The sequence below is a fragment of the Osmerus mordax genome, chromosome 21 (assembly GCF_038355195.1).
Source record: "Osmerus mordax isolate fOsmMor3 chromosome 21, fOsmMor3.pri, whole genome shotgun sequence".
NCBI classification, from domain to species: Eukaryota; Metazoa; Chordata; class Actinopteri; order Osmeriformes; family Osmeridae; genus Osmerus; species Osmerus mordax.
In genome coordinates this window covers 11093966-11099423 of record NC_090070.1, presented here as the reverse complement: position 1 = coordinate 11099423, position 5458 = coordinate 11093966, and positions in this window count along the sequence as shown.

Genomic DNA, 5458 nt, shown 5'->3' with positions numbered 1-5458 from the left:
CTCTCCTGTCTGCGATGAGGGGGACTTACAATTCCCCCCTCCTCCCCTCTCCCCCTCTCCCCCTCCTCCCCTCTCCCCCCTCTCTCCCTCTCCCCCTCCTCCCCTCTCCCCCTCTCTCCCTCTCCCCCTCCCTTCAGCCACCTGGACACGGAACCGGCTCGGACCAGAGATCCACCCACAGAACAGCACTCAGATCCACCTCATAGAACAGCACTCAGATCCACCTCACAGAACAGCACTCAGATCCACCTCACAGAACAGCACTCAGATCTACCTGCAGAACAACACTCAGATCCACCTCACAGAACAGCACTCAGATCCACCTCACAGAACAGCACTCAGATCCACCTCATAAAACAGCACTCAGATCCACCTCACAGAACAGCACTCAGATCCACCTCATAGAACAGCACTCAGATCCACCTCATAGAACAGCACTCAGATCCACCTCATAGAACAGCACTCAGATCCACCTCATAGAACAGCACTCAGATCCACCTCATAGAACAGCACTCAGATCCACCTCATAGAACAGCACTCAGATCCACCTCATAGAACAGCACTCAGATCCACCTCATAGAACACCGCTCCAAACTCGCACGATCCCAAACACAGCAACGATGATAAAGTTCCCCTTTTCTAAAAAAAGAGATTACTTTTCATGGTCATCAAAGTGTACTTTTTGCGGTTTCTGGTTTTCAAAGAAACACAAACTTCTTCTTTTACCACGAATGCATTCGAAATGTTTTACACGGTATATATATGGAAATATGACATCCATGACTGAATGAGGTCCACGTTCCGGGTGTTGCTCTGTGGTTCTGAGTGTGTTCTGTGGGCCTGGGCCCTCTGCTCCTAGTGCATTTGTTCTGCCAGAACAAATCGAGGAAGTGTCACCTGGACATTTGCTCTGAACACTGTGGGGAGGGTGGGCACCAGTCTCCTCATCGTTTCAACATGTCTCCCCCCTCCCTCCCTACCCCCCCCTCCCCCCTCACATGCTCCCGTCCTCGTCCAATCCCTCTCTTCCGCTTCTCTGCTTCGTCATACCAGAGCTCTGGATTGTGGAACCGGTGCTATGTGAAACAACCGTCACAAAAGTGCAGATCAAACGAAAAAAAAACACCAAATGCTCTGACAACAATCTCTTATCTGCCATGAACGATGTTAACCACACCAAGCCTAGAGAGATGATGACAGAGCGGGAGGGGAGATGCGAATACGATGCATTCCCCCCCCCTTTCGAATGTGGGTGCTCTGTACCTTTTCAACGAGTGGAATCGTAAAATGTTTTATTTTTTATTTTTCGTCAACAAGCAGCTACCACACAAGTTATCCTGCACTTGCCTACTTCAGAGCTCTCCATTGAAAACCTGGCACAATTCTAAAAGAAAGAAAAGAAACTACAACAAACTTTTGGAATAGTTGTTCATCCTCTATCCAGCAGTAACAAGCAATAACTCTTGTAGTAGGTTTATTTTGTCGAAAGGTTTTTAAACTATCTCCCTTTTTTTTCCCCTCTTCGAAGACACAGTGAATCTGTGTGACCGTCCAAAAGCAAATTCAACTTGCTTATTTTTTGTACATACATACAAATAGCTTAATAAATGAAAGATGAAAAAGGAAAAAAAAAAGGAGTAAAAGGTAGATCTCAAGGATAGACCTGTTGCCTCTGTTGCTGTTTGACATATGTGTTTATTGTGCATTTTAAATTATATTTTTAAAAAGATTTATTCTCTTCAGAGTGGCAGTGAATGATGTGGCATGGACAGTATTGCTTTGTTCATTTTGCAGGTTGAAACGTTCAAAAGTTATATTCTGTAGCTGCCCTAAGAGAGAACTCAAAAACTAAAAGTTACATTTGAGTACTTAAGTTCCTACACTTAAGTTTCCTAACGACAAGACAGAACTATTTCTCTGTGACCAACCCCAGGACATCTGTTGATACATGCTAAGTTTGCAAGGCACTATATTTATTAGAAGAAAAAAAAAAAATTGTTTTTCTTTATTTTGTTTAATTTTTTTTTTCTCCTTCCTGAAAAAGCTGTATGGCATGAGTTCATGAGTTGTACCCCCAAGGTGACCTAACATCAGGGTGAGTGATGTCATTGACTTGTTTACGATGTCACCAGCTGCTTTTATGACATCTTCAGCTGGGTATTATGTTGTGAATGATAAGCTTTATGACATCAGAGACTGTGCTTGTTAAGTCTCATGGTTACTGAGATCATCATCCTAAATTGCACTTCTCAAAGTTTCGCCCTACACTGCTACTTTGAATGCTGGGGAATCTCCTTGTGAGAAATATCACCCTGATTTGAGTTTTTGAAGTAATATTTATTTCTTATCCTTCACAGAACACTGAAAGAATGAAAAAAAAAGTTATTAACTTATTTTGTTTTTTTTTGTCTTATTCTACTACTTTGATGCTTATTCCTCATTCCCTCGTGTTAAGAATTGTATATGTTAAAATGAAATATTACTTTGGGGACAAAAAAAAAATTGGTGTAGCCATTTTATTTTATTTCTGTTTCACTGTTAATTCTTTATTTCTTTGATGGACACTTGAAATGTTGTGGGCCCTTACGCTGCTTGTAGTGCTGAGCCCTGCCTGTGTAGTACCTCTGGCCCCCGTACACCACCAGCTCCGTGGACCCTGCCCCCCACCCTCCACCCAGACCCCAAGACCGGGCTGGAAGGGGTGGATGAATAGGCCTAAAAGCAAGATGGAGAAAGCTGACCTTCACCAACATGATTTGCATATCTGCTCTGAAGCAAGGCTTTCGCCAGTCCTTCCTATATCCATCCAGTCATGTAAGATCTGTTCTAGCTAGCATGGATGTCCACTAAGCAGGGTCCAAGGGGTTGTGTTTGAATGGGGCCTACCACAGCCAAGTCTAATTGGCTAATACTGAGCCGGCTACTATACAATATAGGGGCTAAACTCCACCCTCCTGTAGTTGGAGGGATGCAGTCTCTATTAGACTTTTAATGTTTTTAGTCAAGGAAATGTGTCTTACATTTACCCAGCCTCACAGTGAAACAAACCAGTAGGGTCTCCAGTAGGGTCTCCAAGAAAAGACATTACACTCGAACACTCAAGGGGGATCGGGGGAAAGATAGTGTTGGTGTCCGGGTCTTGTCCTCTGTCTCTCTCTTTCTCTCTCTCTCTTTCTCTCTGTCTCTCTCTCTCTCTCACACACTCTGTCTCTCTCCTCCTCGGTTCAGTTTTTCTATTCTTTCTCCTCTATCCATCTTCTTGTCTCTTTTTCTCTTTTCATTGAGTCGGTTTTCAACCTGCACTATTGAGAAAAAAAGGGCCCATATTTGAGTGAAACAAAAAAGGTTTTCCAACTCTTTTCTCCCCTGTGTTCTTAGCCAAGGCCTTTCCAGGAAGTAGCCTGATCCCAAGTACTTAAGTTAAAACCCCACCGACTGGAATCAGAAGACGTTCAGCGCGTTTTCAACTGGGACCAGTCTGATACCTAAGATCAGTATGTGGGGATTGTTTTGGGTTTTTGAAAGCACCGCTTGAATTTTATGATTGAATACTCGAATGAATGAACCGGATCCGAGAAGCTTGTCCGACAAACCTTCCTCCTGTCTAGTTCAGGAGTCCCTCCAGTTGTTTTGAAACTTGTGGCCATCCTTTGTGAAAAATGCACTCTGATGATAATTCTAGCTGTGTAAGTAAAAAAAAAAAAAAAATGCAATACTTACAATAAAAACACCAAGATTGTCAAACCTAGCCTTGGCTTTCCACCTCTTTTCAGTTTTATAGTTCCTTGTTCTTGTTCAGACTTCGGGACCGTAATATATAACGTCATGTAATGACATAACATGTGACTGACTGCATGATAGTCAAATCCTGGGGTTCTGTCACACGTGTCACATGGGTTTGAGGGAGATCACAGGGGAAACTGAATGTTGTTTACCACAGTATGAAGTGTTGGGGGGAGCATGGAGTCCCAGGGCTCGCTTCTCATCAGTGATTACACGAGAGCATGACAGGCCACATTCTGAAAAAAACACTGTGGCATACTTTCAGTATCACTTCACATTCTTAGTAGGCTGGACTGATTCCGATCCATCATATGTTATCTTATCCCAAATTGCCCGTCAAGGGTTTCTAAATGCCCTGTAAATGTCAAAGTAGATTAGCTGGCCTTACAAGGCGATTATAAAGATGTGACTCAAGTAAGATAGATAGGAATGTTTTGTTTCAGTTATCACAACAATTTTTGGTTTCGATATGAACTATGTCATCAGAATACAATGGCACTTGGTCAGGGCTGCCCTACCCTGTTTCTGGAGTAACGCCATCCTGTAGGTTTTCATTCCAAACCCAGTAGTAATTAACATGATTCAGCTCTTCAATCAGATCATTATTAGAATCTGGCGTGCTGGATTAAGGTTGGAATGAAAATGTACAGGACAGTAGGAAGGGGGTTGGGCTGTCCTAACTTGGGTGTGAATACCAGATAGGGCCTAATATACAGTAATGCATCACCGAATACAAGACAACTATCGGGTCAACATACTGACTTTTCTTTGACTTTCAGAAAAATTATAATAAAAGTATATATACATCCAAATGTCATTTAAGACACAAACAAGAACCATTTTGTTGTTCGTGGGGGTGCTGCCCTCTAGTGTACCGTAGCGGGTATGACATCCCACCCTGTCATGTTACACTGTCATGACGATTTGTCCTGCTCTCCATAAGTATACCACTTGATGGCGACAAAGTATCAGTAATGTGTGTGTGGAATAACCTCGTGGTCGGTAGCGATTTTATTCTTCTCAGAAATGTTTTTCTTTGCTAGCTATCTTTTACAGACTGTGTTGCTGCATCGAATATCAGACGAAAACATCGTCTGATATTCTGTATATCGCTGCAACGGAGGGATGCATGTTTTTATTACGTTGATTACCACAAAGCACATAATTAAAGGGCCTTTTTAAGAAACTTTGACAAGCGAGACAGAGACCATGTGTTCACGTTAGTCAGTTACTATTTTAGTCCCAACAGAGCTAACAATACATGCAAGTGTGGACATTGTTAATACATAGAACTAATGAGAGTAGTGTGGCACGACTGGAAGATAATGAGAAGACTAACAGCTACAGTAACAGGGCTGCATCTATGCCTCTCTCCTCCTCTCTCTCCTCCTCTCTCTCTCCTCCTCTCTCTCTCTTTCTCACACACGCACATGCTCCTCTTCTCCCCTCTAACTCCTCAGACCTATGACTCATCCTCTCATTCTCTCAATCCCATCTCCCCCCGTCTCCCCCCCCCCCCGCCTCTCCCTCCTTCATCCCTCCTTATTTACCATGCAGCGAAGCGAAACCCTACACAACCAATTACAGCGGTTGATAGGCAGACAGCGGGGGACCCTGGGTAACGATATGAAAACGGCGTCGACGGTTCCCCGCTGGGGCTCTGAGCGGCGGGATT